General features: G+C 42.7%; 1 protein-coding gene across 1 annotated transcript in view; it reads right to left on the minus strand.

Annotated features, from left to right (window-relative positions):
* LOC309871283 (uncharacterized protein) overlaps nucleotides 1-20,345 on the minus strand; it is a 566,681-nt gene that overhangs the window by 301,291 nt on the left and 245,045 nt on the right. The window lies entirely within an intron of this gene.

Here is a 20,345-nt window from a genome sequence, read left to right on the forward strand (position 1 = left end):
GGATACTGGCTTATACCCACCCCTTCTAGGCTGCAAGCTGTCAGCATTTATACTATGATTAGTCGGAGATTATAACTGTATTTAAGATACTGGGTGTGACCTATTCAGGGAGATGAAAGGCCACCTTTGTGATTGAATGTTATTCCAAAAAGGCGAAGGGAGTGGCCCCTAATTAAGGAGTGAAACTAGGCACCCAAGAAAGAAGTTACTACTAATAATAATGAGATCTTTGAAGTTTACACAGCATTTTTCATGCCTGATCTCATTTGTTGTAAAAGAAGGAATCGCCGTTTGTTGCTGACCTCTAGTGTTTCCGGGACCGCGAAGGCACCTCACAGGTGCTCTGATCAGTGCGCGGCAGAATGGCAGATCAATGGGGGTGTGCCTGGCTCACCGGCGATGATGCTGCGGGTCCGAGAGCGGGGTCCCTGGTCTTCCTACCCATTCACTGCCCCCTAATGTGCCAGGTGCCAAGAGCTGCCTACGCTTTCCCATCCCTCCCTCAAATCACTGCTAACTCTAGAACACGATGGAAAAATGCCAGTTGTCAGAATCTAAAAACTGAGCTTATATCTCACAAGTCTGTTTTGTTTCAACATGATTGGAATTAGTCTGAAACTGAGAAATTACCTAGGAACATTTGGACACATTTCCCAGGCGTGATTCCAGTGTGGAAATCAAAGGCGAATGGCTGTCGTGAATTTGGGAAGCTATGCACAATCTGGGAAAAACCGTGCTTCCATCCCAAGAGAGCTAGGCCAGATATGAAGTCAGGGCGAGAGGAAGGGAATGAGCGCCCAAACTGGACAAAACGTAAAACATAAAATCACATATAATACAAGAAGGCGATCAGAAACAAGGAATGGGGAAAGAGATGAGCGCGTAGAGCTGATTTTAGGGACACAAAGAACTATCCCACATTCCCCCAAATGCCCTGGCGACCCTCTCGTCACCAAGACACTGCCTTAATGGAAAGAACATACAACGGGTATACAAAAACAAAACTGAGCTCGAACGATATAGATCAATGTGCCAGTCCCAGATCTGTCCCTTGCCAGTTGCGTGGATGCCTGGGAATGAAAGGGTCTCACTCAGCCAATGGTTTCATCATCAGAAGCCATACCACCGGCGCTGCGTCCCTTCCACGAGGTGCTGTGACACGGAAGATATGATACACAGTCACTCATCATCCCGATGAAGCCAAAAAGGTAGGTGAGACTGTTTGTTCTTAAAATCGGTTCACCAAGCTCTGCAATAAACTTTGATTTTAAAAAGACACAAACAGGGCGCCTGGGTGGCTCAGTTGGTTAAGCAACTGCCTTCGGCTCAGGTCTTGATCCCAGAGCCCGGGGCTGGAGTCTTGCATAAGCCTCCCAGCTCCCCAGGGAGTCTGCTTCTCCCTCTGGCCTTCTCCCCTTTCATGCTCTCTCTCACTGTCTCTCTCTCAAATAAATAAAATCTTTAAAAGAAAAAAAAAAAGACATGAACAATGGGTGACAAATCAACAGAACAGGCTCAAGAAAGAGGAGGAACTAAGAAAAATTTTTTTTCTTTTCTTTTCTTTCTGTTTTGTTGTTGTTGTTTGTTTTGTTTTGTTTTGTTTTTTGAGAAAAATGTTTCTGACCAAAGAAAAAAGGATTTAAGTTTTGGAAGAAGATAAAAATGAAGAACAAGTGAGCTGGCTCGGGCAGAGGGTACTGTGCTAAAAAATGAGTAAGAGGAAGCAGAGTGACTCAGAGTCTGTATTGGCTCTTGTCACTGGAATTGCTAAAGAAAACTAGATGTTTCCTGATCTCAAATGTTGGAAAGAGAATGTCTGCACTGCACAGGATGTGAAGACTTATCACCATTTTCTTGTCCTGTAATTTTAAGATTTGATGGAAGGCCACAGAGTCAGGTGGGATCAATTTCAAAACATGTTATCAGAGACTCAGATAAAGTTTAGAGAAAAAAACTCAAGTTCACTTTAAATGTAGGAGTGGAATAATAATGTTCCTCATGATGCTGAGAGATGGTCATTGATAGTCCAACACAGGAAAAATGCAGGCGGGCCCATCCTTAACAGCTGGTATGGGGCCATTAGCCTAATTAGATGCTGGTCCCCTCACCTGCAGTAAGTGTGGTCAGACCCTTCAGGATCATATGAACTTTCTTCATATGAACCTTCATAGAAGGTTCCTCTAGCTCGGATGATCTAGAATTCTATTATTCATGAAGGGGAGTTGGCCAGAAAATAGAACCACTCCTCTGAAAGAAAAGAGTTCTCTGGGATGTCGAAGAAAGTTCAGTCTAGATGTCAGGCAACCACAAGGATTATCCAATCTTTTCTCTGAAAGCCACAACAATGAATTGGGCATTCATGTAGGACAAATCTCAGCTAAAGAGAAAAAGATCCCCATTTGTGGCTTTGTGGCTTTATAGCAAAAGCAGATGGTGTTAACCATTGTTACTCGTAATGCAGTCTTCCAGAGAAGCCCCTCAATGGCAGAGAGCTTCATATCCACATCACTCACACACACACACACACACACACACACACACACACACCGGCAGGGTCCTTTCTTCACCATGGCCTTTTCACTTAAGACTCTCGCTTCCCCACCCATGTCCACCCCAAAGTGTGATTTCTCCTCTCTTTCTGCTCATACCCCTCTTGCCAAAATGCTGTTTCATAAAAGTTCACCAATACACTTCTACTCTGCCATTAGAGGAGCACTATTTTTCCCTCAAAGCCAAAAATCTGGTTTCCTCTTTTCACATGGCCTTTGCTGATAATCGTTGCAAGATAAGAAGCTCAGCCCAGGTGCTAACAACTCAGGAGAGTTCTCGGACTCCCTCCCTGCTCTCTAAACCCAGGCCCACTCTGCTGTTCAGCATCATGGAATCCAATGCCTTCTCTGGGCCTGCGTTTAACTCTCAGGCAGGAAACCCAGGGCCAGTTTGCACAGGACAGAGAGAGGAGTTAAGCAAGAAGTAAAGATCTATAGCTGAATTTCTTAGTAGTGGTGAAGGAACAGCAGGAGAAGGTAAAAAGGAAAGAAGACACCTACTCTGTGCCAGGCACTGTGTTAAGTAAGCATGTGAAAGTCAGGACCCACTGAATCAGCATAAGAACCTAGCATCTACTACATAGCGCTTTATTTTATTTGTTTTTCTAGAGAGGAAGAGAGAGAGAAGGAGAAGGAAGGGCAGACAGAGGGGGAGAGAGAGAATCTTAAGCAGGCTCCTTGCCCAGTGTGGAGAGCTGACGTGGGGCTCCACCTCAGAACCCTGAGATCATGACCTGAGCTGAAATCAAGAGTTATGTGCTTAACCACCTGTGCCACCCAGGTGCCCTAATGTGTTAAGCACTTCCACGTCTTTACCCATTAATTAACCTCATTGCCCATTTCAAAAAAGTGAAAGCATGTGAGCCTATTCACAAAAACCATATGACTGATGACTGGCTGAGACAAGACCGTCACATCCTCCAACCTCTGTCCAATATTCTTTTCTTTCTACCCTCGCTGTCTCCAAATTCAAGCATTAAAGGCAAAGTAAATGTTTTGTGGTTGCCCAGTGGAAGATGTAACCAACCTTCCACTCAAAATTGGTTCTGATATTGAGACGGATGGTGTTATACTTGTACCGAGATAGTAAGAAAAGATTTATTACTTACATAATGGAACTTTCTAGGGCATGCAGGACCGGCCCCCACGCTGCTGAGGGATAGCTCAAGTGATGGGAGGGGAAAGTGGCTTGGTTTATATCATAGTTAGGGGCTGGGGTCAGGGTGAAGACCCCTGTGCATGAGGCCCAGGGGCCACATGGTCTGAATATCCCGCCGGTACAGAATAACAGTGTGCCAGGCTTTCTTTACAGTTTGTCCAGCTGTGGGGCAAGGTGTGGGGAGTACAGCTTGAACGGTCTCAGTGGATATATGGCAAAAATGGAACCAGACTCTTATTTTCTGCTGCAGTACATGAGTGCAATGGGTAGGCAACGTGCTCTGAGTCCAGATTCAGGGAGATCCCCCAGGCAGGGGTATGTGCGCTGGAACACTCTCTCCCTGTGCCCAAGCCAGAGTGACAGGGCAGAGAAGCTGTGTGTGGTGCTGACGCCCCAGAGAGCGGCACCTGTCTCATTCTCTGTGCCTAATGAGTTCACTCGGATGAAGGCACAACACTCAATCGTAAACAATAATCAGCCCCCATCCATCAGGAGCCAAATTACATGTTTGCATGCACTGAAAGGGCCTAAAACACCCTCTCACAAGTGGTTGTGCAGCCCAGCGTGCAGGAGAACATCCCAGGAGCCAGCTTCCAACCAGGACAGGAACCAATGTTGACTGTGACCGTGATATAGGCCGAGCCCTTGAAATATACAACACTGTCAATCTGCCTCCATAACCCATGCAGGTGGCACTGGGTCAAACCCAGCACAGATGGGGCCTCTGCAGTGCACAACTCTAGGGGGTGATATTCTCATTGTGTTCTCTGTCTGCAGCATCGCTGAGGTGGGGCACTAAACAGCCAGCAGGGTTGCACCCAGGGACCCCACACAAGCGAGGAAGTGACCTGCTGTCGAGAATACACTTGGGGAACAGCTGTCCTGCTGTCTGAACCCAAGGCTTTCTGATTCTAAAGCCCCTGTATGAGATCTTCCCTGAGATATGAAAACTTCATCTCAAAAATAGCAGAAAGGAAGTTAGGGGGTGGGGGAATTTTTTACAGTTGCTTTTCCTTAGGGTTTGTCTTCAAAGTTTTCCAGAAGAAAATCTGCGTTCAGCCTAGGACTCCCAAGTGCGGCAGGTGCCAAGCAGGACATACGAGCCTGTGAATTTTAGGGAGGAATCCTATGGGCATTTCTGTGACATACCAGTGGCCCGCTGCGTTCAGCATCCCTCAATTCTGAGTTCAGGAGTCTTTTTTGATGAGGGATCAGGGGGATGATGAAAAGAATTAGAAATGCTGTTGAGAATTCTCTCATTTAGAAACACCACTCAGACACGGAGGAGAAGAGAGCCAGAAAGGGCATCCTAAAGTGTACGTGTTTGGATCTGTACCCTGCGAGGAAGTAGGAAAACTAACTCACAGTGTGCTAGAGGCTGGGAGGCCTCTCATGGTACCACACAGGGCTGGGGTGTACGCTGGGCTGTGGGTGCTGAGAGGCACACCTTAAGGGGGTGAGACCCCAAGACCGTCCTCGAGGAGCTGATAACCTAGCCAAGAGTATGGCGGGGAACTCCAGGAGGGGACAGGCAAAGAAGTGGCATGGGGGGACGCATGTCCTCTGAGCCTCTGCTCATTATGTTTAGTCCTTGAGGTTATATGGGAACAAGCTGGTGAAGGCCTTGCTTCCAACGTGGAAGACTCGGCATGACAGGAGAGAGTGAAGAGAGTGACGAGAAGAGACTTAAGTGGCAGGAGAAGAAGCTTGGCCCCATACTGCCGGCTTTGAATATGGAGGAAGACCACAAGTCAAGGAACGTGATGGCCTCTAAAAGTTAGAAGGGCTAAGAAATCAGATTCTTCCCTAGAGCCTCCAAAGGAACTCAGTCCTAGCCAAACCTATGAGTCCAGCATAGACCCATTTCACACTTCTGACCTACAAAATTGGAAGATAATAAATTTGCATCATTTTAAGTCATAAGGTTTATGGAACTGTATTATAGCAGCCATAGAAGACTAATACATTCACTGCAATTAATGTTGGCTGTTATCACAATTAGGATAAAGTTCCGAAAAGAAGGAAGAAGAGAGCAAAGAGACAACTAAGTTGACTCCCGCTGACTATGGAGAAATGATGAGAAAAGTGTGGGGTGTATTTGAGAGGCAGCAGATGACACATGTGGCTTGATGGGGCCATTGCTGAAGTTCAAGCACAAACATGGTAGAGCGAAGGCCGTCCGGTGCCAAGCCGACACAGGGCAACATAATCGTACATCTGGTGCTCAGTGATATTCCAGGTAACCTGTGTCCATTGCAGCTTCCATCTGTCCTGTCCACTATCCCACCTTCTTTCCTGTAAGAAATCAACCTTCCAAGCAATATTTCCATTACCAAGAAAACATCAAAGCGGCAGAATTGAGTTTCTAGTGAGAGATTTCTGAGGAAGTCTTGTCTAGAACAGGGACCGCTAAAAGCCACACATCCATAAATGAGCTACTCCTCCAGCGATCTGATGGCATCGGAACAAGGACGTCACTTACGGGAAAGGTAAAGCCCAGATGAGAACAGTGAGGGGAGTGGTTGCATTTCCTTCGGCAAGTCCCTCCCCTTCTGTCTAGTCTGAGAAATGGGAATGGCAATCCTGTTCCTGCTTCCCTAGCAGATGGCTGAGGAGATGAAAGGAGGAAAGAGAAGTGAAGGAACTTTGTAGGCGAGGAGCACCGCACCGCCTCTGTCAGCTCTCTTAGCCCCGCAGGCTCCCAAAAGACAAGGAGGGAGCAGGTCTGTCCTCCGGAGGCCTCAGCACTGTCTGCTTGCAGGTTTTGATCAATAGACACACATTGGACGCCCTTCCCTTCATTCCCGTTCCTTCTTATCTCCTGATTCTTTCTATTCCCCTTCTAATCAACTGAACACTTTGATCACTATTTTGCCTTCTTGTCAAACAGATCTCTGAAATTCATTTATTTGCAAACTGATTTTACAACCCAAATTGCTCATGCATAATGTTCAAGCATGTCAGAGGAAGCCTGAGCATCCACCTGGGAAGTAAACCCCGACAGCAAGACTGTTCTTTAAAACTAGGAAGCTTTCCTGGAATAAATATTCATTTTGTACTTTAGTCTCTGCTTTGAGAAGGGGGAAGAGCATCAAAATACTATAAGGTCATTTCATTGGTTACATATGAATAATAATTTCACAATTAATCCAGAAGATGACTATTCATAAGATTACACATTCTAGGTAAGTTTTAGGGTGTTGACATTGCTTGAGTTCTTCTCTCCACATGGTTTCCTTTTAAGGTTTGAGATGACTATTTGTAGACAGTAAAAATACATGTTTTCCACCATGAAACTGCTTCTGCCATATATAAAAGAGGAGCTTTCCTTTCAAACTCTGTGTCCCCTGTTTTCTGATCTGGTGCCCTCAGAAGTTGGCCTGTTCTGGGCAGGACTACGCATGTGAATTTTTTAAGTGATAGGAAAAGAAAGAAAGTCAAAGCTTGTCATGGAAGCTGTCCACTTGGGTGGGACACACACTGGAGAAAGTAACTTACTGCAGAGTTGAAGTCTACAAGCACACTCAGGCAGGAAACTAGCAGACTCAAAAGGGTGTAGGGTGTAGGGGAGTTTGTGATGACACAGGCATCTATATCTGACCCTGAACTACTTAGACGGGTTGAGCTGAACACTAAGCAACCAAAGAGAAGCAGCCTGTCATGGTAGTTCTCCTTTTGTTGTCTATTATGCCCCTCTGGGCACACCCTGGTGCCCTCAGATGCCCACTGCTACCCTATTATCTACCAGAAGTTGCCCTGGGAAGATGAACAATTATACCTCAAAGTAAAGCAGAATGCACAATCTCAGAAGAGTTTTAGAGATCATATGGCTTAATATTCTAATTTTCCTATGCTCCTGAGAGCCCAGCTTGTGAGAGAGAGGCAAGGCTCCTGACCGCCTAGCACAGCCCACCATGGAAGCTACTGTGTCGAGTCTTTCTGGGGCTCAGTTTCCTGAAGGTCCTCTCATCCTCTGAAAGGCAAGGCTTTGTATCCCATAATGGAAAAACTGAGGGACAAAAGTATGGAGCCTTCCACGGCTCCCTAAAAACACTCCATCCCCACCAAAGCAATTCCCCTGCACAGCTAAGTCAATCAATACGAATGGAATGGGTCACTGGCAATACTTCCAAACTTGCATTAATAAGCCAGGAAATGGGTCATTTCTCTGCATTCAGGATCTTAGAGGCAATCCTGAGAGGGCCCTTTTGCTAAATTGGTATGTGGTTTGCATCCTGGGTCTTCATCTCTCACTCATGATTTTGTCATAGTGTCATAGGCCCACAAGTGAGAACTCGGTCTCAGAACTTAGGATCTAGGTTTGTTAAGGAGACATTCACTGTCTCAAGGAAACAATTTTCAGCCGTTGCTTCTCTTTTCTTCATCCTCAGGGCAACCTGGCTCTTCTCAGTCTCCAGCGATAGCCTGAATCTGCTCTTATCCAGTAAAGGCACAGAATCTATAAAGGGGAAGCCATTACAAAGCAAATACTTTCCCCAACTTTACTGCTGCTGACTGCATATGTACTTTTCTTTATCAGGAAATCTTTGTCAACACATTCCCCTTTGTCTCCGTCAGTCTGCCTGGTTAACTTCCACCATAGCTGCCCCATGTTGAAGGCTTTCCTGCCCTGATTGCTCAGGCTGGCGCTGAAGCCCTTCTTCAGCCCATCACAGCATGGGTGGTATTGTTTCTTTGTATCAGCATTGATCCATGAGTTCTGTCCATATTGGATCCTGATCTTAATGATCACAGAAACAAATGACTATTCTAATAATCCTATTACTGTTATGAAAGCAAAAAATTAAGAAGAGGGAAGAGAATTTAAAAAAAATGAAAGAAACAGCAATGGAGATGCCACTGGTTCCTCAAGATGGCTGGAACCAGAGTACAAGATGTAAACAGAGAGACAGGCCAATAAACAACATCAGAAACAAAACAGGGGGGTGTGGGTAGATTCCTTGCCATCATCAGAGTGCATGGTGACTGATGGAACTGGGACTTTTAAATGGTCTTGTTTCTTTATCATCTCAATGTCTGCTCTTTGAAGCAGAAATCATCTCTTGCCTTAGCCTAAGGAAAGACAAGAATGACTTGAAGCTGGTCTGCTGAACTGGACCCAGAGCAGAGAGAGTTTAGTCGTCCAGCCTGGAAGTACACCATCAGCCCATCTCCACCTCCTCTAGCCATCTGGGCTGTTAACATGACCAGAGTCCTGTCTTTCCCTAAAGGAGTCAGAAAAGACAGGAAGATGGAAGGAAAGTTTCTAACATACCTTAGAGTAGGGTTCTTTCACCTAGAATCTCAGAGGGGGAGAGAAACAAAGCCTGTCTACCCCTCAACTGTGCCAGAAGAGAGGTCTCACCTCTTCCATGTCTCCTCAGAAGTCAGTGTGAGTCACTTCTTCTTAGAAGGTTCCTCTGCAATTTCAGTGTGTGACCCATAACCCCACTCCATGCACCCCATGTCTGTCATTGAATGACCTCCTTGCCAGGTCACACTGGCAGTGGTTTAGAAGTTGTCCTTGCTGGGACACCTGGGTGGCTCTGTGTGTTAGGCCTCTGCCTTCAGCTTGGGTCATGATCTCAGGGTCCTGGGATCGAGCCCCGTGTTGGGCTCTCTGCTCAGCAGGGAGCCTGTTCCCCATTTCTCTATGTCTGCCTCTCTGCCTACTTGTGATCTCCGTCTCTCTGTCAAATAAATAAATAAAATCTTTCAAAAAAAAAAAGAAGTTGTCCTTCCTTAAATGTCCCCAAGAGGACAGGGAGAGATGACTTTGCACAATCAGTAGAGATAGCGGTGAACACCTACTCACAGTTTCTAAGTTCTTTTTTGTCTTCTATCTCATCTACATTTTCCAACAACCCAAACATGGAACTTATCCAAGATTCAAGAGCTAATAAGATTAGGAAGCCTGACCCCAAATCTGACTTCCTGATCTTTGTGAAGCCTTCTTAGAAAAGGCTAAGTTGTATGAGTGACCTGATCTAGAGGATGTGTTCTGTCCTCAAGTTCAAAAAACGGGATGGTTTGGAGACATGGAGAGCTTTGCTCTAAAGGTCTCTTATAGTCCATTCTTTTTTAGCCTGAAAAGCTGGGGGGAACTACTTAAACTAAAATAGTCTTTCTTTAAAAGCTAATAATCAGGGCACCTGCATGGCTCAGTGGATTAAGTGGCTGCCTTCAGCTCAGGTCCTCATCCCAGGGTCCTGGGATCGAGCCCTGTGTCAGCCTCCCAGTCTGCTTCTCCCTCTCTTCCTCACTCATGGTTGTTATGGTTGTTTTTTTTTTTTTTTTTTTCTCTCTCTCTCTCTCTCTCTCTCTCAGATAACTAAAATCTTTTTTTTTTTTTTTTAAAGCTAATAGTCACTAGCTGCTATGGAATCAGTTAATTGTAATTAATGACTCATCAATGTAAAATTATATGCCTGCTACTCCATAACTAGCCAATAGCCAGAAAATAGATGAGAACATAGCTGACAAGTCTTTCTAAACCTTTAGGGTCAGGATTAGGTACCTCTCTCTAAGATTTGTCAAAATGCTCTAAGAACCTAGTCTTCTCCAAAAACATAATAGAGAGTACTTTGCTTGTATGTGTATGTAGCCTGCTGCCCATAGACATCAAGAAGCAATAGTCACCTACCTGTCAAGAATTCAGATGGAATACTCCTGCTACTCTAGACTTCAGGATAATGGAGAACCCCAGATGGCTGCAGCCTGAGATGGTCATTTAAATATCATCTTATTTACCAGGCTCACAGAGAAGCGTGTTGCCCAGAGTTACAGAGCAGAGTCAGCCATGAAGCTGGGAGGCAGCTCCAAGCCCCCCTTCCAGGCCTCATATTCTTTTTTCTCCACTCTGCTACCACTCAGAGATGGTCTTTCTGAAATCAAGGCACTCATAACTGAATAGATCTTAAATTGAGAGTCTATGGCTGAGCTCTTTGTCTCTCTCAAGATCTTTACCCTTGTCAAGATTTGCTCCGGAACTTGGGACAATCACAAAGCAGAATAAGGAGGCATGTGTCTTGAGAGATTGGGGAGATAAATGCTGAACTTCATTCACATGTTTTAAATTGGAATGAAATATAATAAAAGTCAGCTTCCAAGGTCACAGTATCATTAGTCGAACAAGAGAGTGAAAGAGATCTCCCCAGAAGTTGATAAGACACCAAAAAATAAAAGGCAAGCTCACAAGGGAACAGAAGTCAGGAAATTTGCAGACACTGCTTAAGCTAGGCCAGAAAAAGAGAAAGGGCAAACCCTCCATGCTGGAGAAACTCCAGCCTACCTGAAGCTGAGCTGGCCATGGGGTAAGCCATTGGATTTATTCATGGAAATGCATGAGGACTCTAATATTGGGGCTATTAGTTTAGTTCTTGGCACTCACTTGTCTGTTCAGCCCTCCGGGGGTTAGACAAGGCTACTGTGACTATCCTCTCTTGTAAAAACAGCTTTGAGAAGGAACAGGATGTGCTGGGAAACTCAGATAGAAGCCTAGAGGCACAATTGCCAAGTCATGGGGTTGGATCTGGGCTGGATTTGGGGCCATTACTTAACTTCACACCCTCCTCTGCTCCAAGACACAACGTGTAAGAGCACACAGTCATGATGGAATTCAGAAGAAGGTAACAATCATCTCTCAGATAAACTGAATACGCTTGCACGGTATACTTCGAAAGGCAAACACTTCCTAAGACACTGAGTAATAAACAGGTGTGCCTGATTTGGAGTGCGGCAAGAGAGGATGAACCTGGAGTCACGTGACATCAGTTTCCATTCCACTTGAGCCACTTCCGACCTGAGTGGCTTTCTTTAAGCATGCTCCTTGACAGCCTCATGCCCCTGACCTGTGCAACAAGCGCTTTATCCCAGAGATGCTCGGAGATCCTCACTGGAAATGATTTGTCAACTATGAGCATGTCAATTCAAGATAAAGGCTTGCTTCTATTTTCTTGCTGCTTGTTTGTTGCACCTTGTAAGTACCATCTGCAGAAATGGTAGGCATCACAGGAAAAATCTGTTCCTACCATCAACCTCCAAAATGTCTACTTTCTGGCATCCTGGGAACATTTAGTACAGGCTAAAAGAGTTCATTCCCCCATAGGTCCAGCTAATTTTGCCAGCTCCAGCTGTAGCATCCTGCATTTTGTTGTATTGGTAACACACTGCTCCATATTATGTAAATATGCGTGCTCTTTGCAGACCGGCAGTAATTGCAAAGCTAAAAAAAAAAAAAATCAGTGGAGTGGTCCTGTCTCCTGGGAGCACATCACATCAGGAGTTTGGTTACTGACCTTTTCATTTGTCTGAACAAATAAAAAGAAAATTATTGACTTTCTTTTTTAAATATTTGCTTGCCTCCCTTTCCAGATAAATGACACAAATAAAAATATCAGTCGCCTGTTTTTATAGCGTGCTTTGGAATTCCACCCGACTCAAGGCCACTCTCCTGCCTGGACTCCAGCTACTTAACAGTTTTTCTGCCATCCAATGATAAAATTTGTATTTAAGATGCTGTCTTCTGTAGGCTCAATGCTGGAGAGTGAATCTACTTAAAATTACCATTGAAAGTAATTTCCCCCTCATGAATTTCCCACAATTCTCCTGTTGTGACTGGACTTACCTTCATTTTAAATGCTCTAATAATTTTTAAATAAACTTTCCTTCATGTGCACGGTAGTACCTGGATGGACTTATCAAGAAGCTGGAAATACATTTAACAAGGGTTATTAATCAATTGAGTCTGCTGTAATTTGATAATTAAGAGAAGGAAAAGTACTTGATAAAAGGGATAGATTTTTAATTTTTTAATGTCTATGGATTAGTGAGTAGAACTTTGATGGGCTGTTGGAATTGGCCCAGAAGAAGGGCAGCTAGCCCAAGCTTTCTGAGGTGGCACAGGGGACTGGGGCAGACCTGGTCGGGACGTCAGTGTAGGTGGTTCCAAATAATGACCTAGAGCAAGTCATCTTCCACCTCTGGCTCACAGCTCATCTGTCTGTATTCCGGAGACATGAGAAACAGCAAATATCCCTAAGACTTGATACCACAGACTCATGAAATTCCCTAACGCACACCCAAAGGAAGAAGAGGGAAGCAGAGAAAGGGTTGCCAATCTTTAGTTCTCTAAATAAAAACCAAAAATATCAATTTTAAAAACCGGAACCATCAAAATATTACTGAAAAAAATGTAATAGCATATAATTGAGTTTATGAAAAAATTACTAGATTTTTTTTCCATGTTTTAAGGATTGATGACAATTTCCTCATGCATCAGGACCCAAACATGACTCCTAGTCTAAAGCATCTCTAAGTGCCATTTGAATTCTTCAGTTTTGTGACATTTCATAGTACTAGCAAATCTGAAAGATACCTTTTTGCTCTAAAATCCTGTGGAATTCTAGAGTTTGAGATGCTGTAAATCCATATTTTTTATAGTGTTTTAAAATGGATTTCCTTAACTGAATATTTAAGGTTGATAACATCAGCTTTAAATAGGATCACTTCATAATTTTACCACCTTATTTTTTTTCTAAAGATTTCATTTATTTATTTGATAGACAGAGAGAGAGATCACAAGTAGGCAGAACAGCAGGCAGAGGAGGGAGGGAAGCAGGCTCCCTGCAGAACTCGATCCCAGGACCCTGAGATCATGACCTGAGCTGAAAGCAGAGGCTTATCCCACTGAGCCACCCAGGTGCCCCATTACCACTTTAGTTAAATGATTAACTCGATAAAGCAACTTAAAAGTCTTCAGTACATTTGCACTGCATGTGCTTGGCTATTATGCCCAAAAGTTTTTGTTCTTATGAAAATGTGCTTAACACAATTATATTCTCTTAAGTTTACTTATTTTAGTTTTTTTTTTTATTTTTCATGTGACATCTGTATGGAAATATCACATATTTCAAACTGTGAAATGTCACATATTTCCTCAAAGTCAAAAAGAAAAAATTATAAATGTTTGCCTTGCATTAAAGGTCCATATTCCCATGCTGTTCTCTGTAAAATAGGGGAAAAAGTACTATTCTCCCCTATTGCTAGAGGTTACTGTTGAGGCTCACATGAGATAGTCATCTGAAATAATTCTGTTATCTAGAGTTTTAAATTATCTTCATTATATAAAAAATGCTTAAAATAATAAGTAACTTTGATATCATTTGTTGAAGAGAATGTATGTCACTATGATATTATAATACTTTATAAATATCAACTGAGTCAATTTTAAAATATTTAAAACTCATCAAAGGTTTTTGGAAGCACAAATGGAGTTGTAGTTCTTTTATCCTTAAGCTGGTAAAAAATAACTTTGTTGCATGAGAGGAATACTCTGAAGATCAAGTTGATAAGAGAATATTTCAAGTATAATTAAATCGAATGAGTCAAAGTAAAATAGGATATAAATGAACCTGATAGTAGGCAAATGTGATAGAGGATTCATGAGACATGGATTTACTAAATAACCATTCTAGAAATTGAGTTGTTTCTAATGCCTACCTTAAATTAAGATGTTCTAGAAAAAGGATGCAATCTAACTGGGAAGACTAAGTTTGTTTTGACTCTTCTTGGAAACTGTAAGAAATAACAGTGTTTTTTGTTTGTTTTATTTTTGTAAAAAGAAAAAAATGACTTAAGGTCACAGAGTATCAGTACAGCAGAGATGGGTAAGAATCTTAGAAATTGTCCAGTTTGGGAGGCAAGTATGGTCTATCTGAATGACTGGCAGTGCTGGTCCCAAATTGGTAGAGGACAATGAAAATTCCTCTGAGCTTCTCAGAAAAGAGTCATGAACTCGTTTTTCATTTCTATGGCAGATGTGTTTGGACTTTTATAACATATCAGAGACTGTACCTGACACAGTTCATGGTGGCAAAGAGGATGATGACAGCCCCTGCCCTTGGAAAGCAGGCAAGTGAAATGTGACACTTCCCATGGGAAGGGAACAGCACGGGTTAAAGGCACATGTCAGGAATATCTAACCTAATCCAGAGCATCAAGTGACCCTCCCAGAGGGACTTAACCTAAAATGTGACTTTTAGAAAGTTTAGCTACAAGAGATTGGTGGTAGGGTATTCCCGGAAGCAGAGAAGACAGAAACACTAAGGCAGAAAGGAGCCTGGTCACACAAGTGCTAAGTGCCACGCAAAAGACCCACAACAGAGATGAGAGAGGGGTCTGGGCCACATAGCAGTGGCCACGTGTAGCAGGAATGATGAATGCTGTTTAATCAACAAGACTTCTCTATGGTTACTCTTCTTTATTCTAGGGGAATAACACAATTCACCCGTTGGGCAATTGGTTTTGTTGTTGTTGTTTTGGGGTTTTTGTTTTCTTTTGTTTTGTTTTGAGAAACATGATAGATCTATTGCTTGAGAAAGGAGAGGAACCTTGGTTGTAGCCTCATGTGGCAAGGGAGAGCGAGAAAAGAGAGAGGCATTGCCCTCCACAAGAGATGCAACTTCCTGTATCCCTGAACAACCCAGATGAAAGCATGAGGAGGACAATTAAAACACAGATTAAGAAAGCAAGAGGTGAGGAGAGTCTTCTACTAGAGAATGAGACAGAGAAGTGGGGAGTGAGGCCAAGTAACTTTTACAACAGCAAACCTAACAAGCAATTTCAATGTATTCCAAGTACTATGTGGGAGCCTCTAACTTCCACCCACCCCAGCCTCAGTAAATGTCAGTTATGGACTTGTGTTTAGGTTCTTTGGAAGAAAATAGAAACAGAAGCAGCCTCCAGAATGAAGCCTAATATGTAGGAAGCATTCTAAACCTGTTGGGTTCTGATGCCTATAAGATATTCACCTGAGAGATCTACCAAGTGGCTACTTGGATATATAAAGTAGGGTTCAGAAGAAAGGATGGTATTGAGAATAAAGATCTGAGAATGTCACCAGGTAGAAACCAAAACAAGAAGAAACACACACACACAAACAAAAATAAGCCGAAGACCTTTATAAGATGAACTCAAAATGTATGTAGAATAGGAAGGGGAAAGGGTCTTGAAGAAAAAAACAAACAGAAACATAGAAAGAGCAGCCTGAATAAGATATTCACTAAAGGGGATCAAAGGAAAAGAAGAAAACAAGAAGGTAAATTCAAAGCAAAGGAATTAAAGAGTTTCCAAAACAAGAAAATGGTCCTCGACCCGCAAGGACGACAAGACGCCCTGGTTCAGATGCATCTTCTCTCTCTTTATTTCCGCAAGTCTACACATTTATATACGCTTACATGACCAATCAGCGAGCAGGGTACAGGAGGGAGCGAATCAGGCTGTGCACCTAAACGAACAACTTCGCTAGCAACCAATGCTGTTTACTTCCTCTTTGGGCGTTCCGCTTAGTCTCACGAGGCAATCCTAACCTGGCAACTAGCCAGGTGCCATCTTTTAATGGCGGAGGCCGCCCTGGCCAGGGACCTGCCTCCGACAAAAATGGTCTTCTCTGCCAAATGTTGTTGAGAGATCAAATGGCGGAAGGTATGAGGAATACACTCGTGCATTTTATTCCAAGAAGATGACTGATGACTTGGGCAGGAATAGTTTTTGTTAGTCTGAGGTCTTCATTCAGGCATGGGTGAGAAAGTGAAGGAGAGGGACTCTAGAAAATTCTGGAAAATTCTGCCAAGACATTGGACCAGAGAAGGAGAAGAAACACTGGCAGCAGCCAGATTAGAAGGTGAATTGAGTACAGAAAGACTTGAGGATGTTTCAATGTTGAGGAGAAGGTTCTGGCAAAGAGAAATGTTCATGGGTTAGACCCCTCCCTAGGATTGAGGTCATGAGAAAACACTAACCAGAGAGGGGAGCCTAGAGCGGAGCTTTAAGGATGGAAGAGACAGAGACAAGGACAGACTGAAAATTGACTGAATCCGTACCTTTTAGATGATTGGAAGAAACTACTTTCCCAGGGATTACTCATCAAAAATTTGGACTTGAACCCTTCATACCCTTTAAAAGTTTTCGTGTGAAGAGCATATAAAGCAAACATTAAAAGGAACTCTTGTGGCACCATCACATTGTCAGTCCCTTAGAAACCATCCACTGTCGCTTCCCCCCAGCACCCCTCACTGTCCATCTCCTCCCCCACCTTTCTATTTATTCCACCTGTCCTATGTGACGTTTGTTCTCCTTCTCATTTCCTTTAAGTTGGCTGTTTATTTCATTGCATTTTTTTTTTTTCTGCTGCTGGTTTGGAGGTTACATATTCCATTGTAATTAGTTTAGTCACTTTCCTAAAAATTACAATTTGTATACCTAAATTACCAAAGTGTAAAATTAATCACTACATGTACCATCTTCTCAGAGGTCCAAGAACCCTCCTGCCCTGGGTGCCATGAAAGGGGTGCCTTACAGAGTGTTGCTGAATATCTTTTTACTTATGTTTGCAGAACATCTTTTTCCATCCTTTTAAAGGACTTTAAACCTACCTACACGGTGATGTGGGTTTTGGGGGTTTTTATTTTTTTGGGGGGGGATTTTTATTTATTTATTTGAGAGAGAAGAAGAGAACACATACATGAGAGAGAAAGAGAGAGAGAGGAAGTGCATGCACGCACACGCGGGCGCACACAAGTGGGGGAGGGGTAGAGAGAGAGGGAGAAGTGGACTCCCCACTGATCAGGGAGCCTACTCAGGGCTCCATCCCAGGACCCTGGGATCATGATCTGAGCTGAAGGCAAATGTTTACCCCACTGAGCCACCCAGTCACCCCTATATGGCTATGTTTTAAGTGAATTTCTTGCAGACATCTAAAGTTGGGTCCTGTTTTTTATCCACTCTACCAATCTGTCTTTTAATATGTATTCAGACCACTAATGTTTATATTAAATAGTGATTCATTAAGGCTTAAATCTGCCCTTTAATTTGCTTTCTGCTTGTTTTGCTTTTCATCTTCATGTCACCTTTTTCTTGCCTTCCAGTGGGTTACTGGAATATTTTGTCAATCTTATTTTGATTTATTGTCTTTAAATATTACTTTGAATAGTATTTTTCATGGTTAGTCTAGGAATTACAATATACATATGTAACATATTAGAGTATCTGTATGTTTCTATATGGACATTTTCACACTTAAGAAAAACACAGAAATCTTTGTTTTATATATGTCCCTTTACTCATTCTGCCTTTAAAATATAAATGACTGGGGCAGCTGGGTGACTCAGTCAGTTAAGCATCTGCCTTCAACTCAGGTCATGATCCCAGGGTCCTGGGATTCCATATGTGGGGGCTGCTCAGCAGGGAGTCTGCTTCTCCTTCTCCCTCTGACACACCCCACACCCAGCCCTTCAGGGCTCATGCTTGCTCTTTTTCTCTCTCAAATGGATAAATATATAAAATCTTTAAAAATATATAAATGACTTTTTTCCTCTACGTATACTGAGCTCCAGTTCAGGTGTTGGAATATTTGTTTCAACCAAATGTCATTTTTTTTTTTTAAATTCATGTACAAGAGGTTAGCCTACTATATTATCCCTAGGTTTACACATTTCATTGTTCTTCCTTCTACGGACCGGCCACCTTCTTTTGTCATTTTTTACTTTGGAAAGCTCCTTTTAGTCATTCTTCAAGGGAGTTCTGCTAGCAACAAATTCTCTTAGTTTTCCCGCCTCTGAAAACATCTGTATTTTCCTTCATTCCTGAAGGATATTTTTACTGCATATAAAATCCAGAATTGAAAGTTCTTTCTTTTCAGTACTTGAAGTATTTTGTGCCACTTTCTCTGGCTTCTGTGGTTTCAGATGAGAAATCTGCCCCTGTTCAAACTGTTGTTCCCCTCTAGGTAACACATTGTTTCTCTCTAGCCTCTTCACAGCTAACTGCAGTGATCCTATCTTCAAATAAAGTCACATTCTGAGTTAATAGTGACTATGACTTCAACATTTGAATCTGGCGCAGATACAATTTAATCCATCATATATGCCATGTCAGCTCTTTGATATTTCCAGTTTTCCTTTAAAATACCTTAACCATATTTTGTCATTATTTCCAAGTGTATGAGTGGTTTAAATACCATCCTTTACAAAATAAGACTTGATTAGTGTTGAGTAATAATTAATTAATTCAATCATTTACTTAATCAACCAAAAGTCCTCTACGATGCCAGGCGGTGGTAATAAAAAGACAAATTATACATAGTGCCAGCATCTAGGAATTTATAGCCCAACACAAGGGGGAGAAAGGCATATAGGTATACAGCCATAATGGAATTTTGAACAAGATAAGGCCCATAAGTGTAGGAAAAGAATGTGCTTTGGTTATTTGGAAAAGTAAGATTATTTCTATATTGAAGTGAGTCAAGAAAAACTATATGGAGAGAGTGACATGAGATCAAAATCTAGAAGAATTAGCTAGGATTTGAACACGTAGAAATGAGAAGAAAAGGGAACTCTTCATAGTAGAAAGAGATTGAACAAGGGCAAAGAGATGGGGAAATGTCCGGTATGCTCACGAAACAGGATTCTGCTTGCTACTTTTTTTTCCAGACATGTTAATTGTGTCATCTAACAAGTTTGAAAAGTTTTTGCAGTGCACAGATAAGGTGGTAGTTTATCAGCAGGAATGAACCAGACTTTAGAATTAATCAGAACTCAGGCTGAATCCTGGCTCCCACACTTGATAGCTGTGTGCTCTTAACTTCTTGTCTGTTTCCTTATTAGCTCCTTCATAACTGATTTTATGCCTATGAGGTTTGAATGCAAAACGCTCAGCATTCTACCTGTTATTTCTTCTTCAGGAGAACAAAAGGCATACGCCTATATAGCCACAGTGGTGACAGCCAGAGACAAGACCACAGTGCATGGCTATACCATTCATGCATTTCACAAAGGTTCCTGGTACAGTGGCAACAATCCACCCCTCTTCTGACCTACCAAGTTTGTGTCCTGGCTTAGAGCTATCTACTTGTCCTCAGCAAGGCACCTCCCTCTGTCCGGAAGTGTACACATACAGAGGGGGCACTTTTTTCTGATAAGTATAACAGAGCAGTAAAGATTAGTCATTATCTCTGGGCATAGGTTGGTACATTGTAGGGCCAAATAGATTATGGTTTCTAATTGACTTCATAATAAAAGCTTTCATGACAAAGGCCAAGGTACCTAATGCCTTCTTCTGAATACCTGTGCATTCTGTTTACAATGTATTTTTTTTTCTAATTGAGAATATCATGAAATCCTGCCTTATATAATTTCGTTTTCGTTCAATATTAGAATCTGAGACAAAATACAAGAAGCACAAGACAAGTTTGAAAGCAAGCCTTGGCATTCTGTGGCTGCAGGAAGGAAAGTGAAGAGGATAGTAAAGTGTGCACAGGTACGAATGGGGCAAAGACCTGCAGGAGAGCGAGAAGTGGGGTCACTGCAACTGATTAAGTAGCTAATTACAAGTGTTAGTGCGGTATGGATTAGGTCTGCCCAATGTAAGGAAGTCCATGGTCAAAACTGTCAAATCACACCTGAAATGTTCAAGGGATGCGAGTGGGATAAAATATTAGCAGGAATTTTTACTCAGCTTTAAAGGGATTACCTCTAAGCAGCCTTCCTCCCCATCTCCCCAGCCTGGCTGAATCTGTCCCCTTCTGAATCCTCAGGACAATGTCACAGAGTGGAGAAGAATTAAAATCACCTGGAGTCCAA

This window comes from Mustela nivalis (assembly GCF_964662115.1).
Source record: "Mustela nivalis genome assembly, chromosome: 8".
Classification (NCBI taxonomy): domain Eukaryota; kingdom Metazoa; phylum Chordata; class Mammalia; order Carnivora; family Mustelidae; genus Mustela; species Mustela nivalis.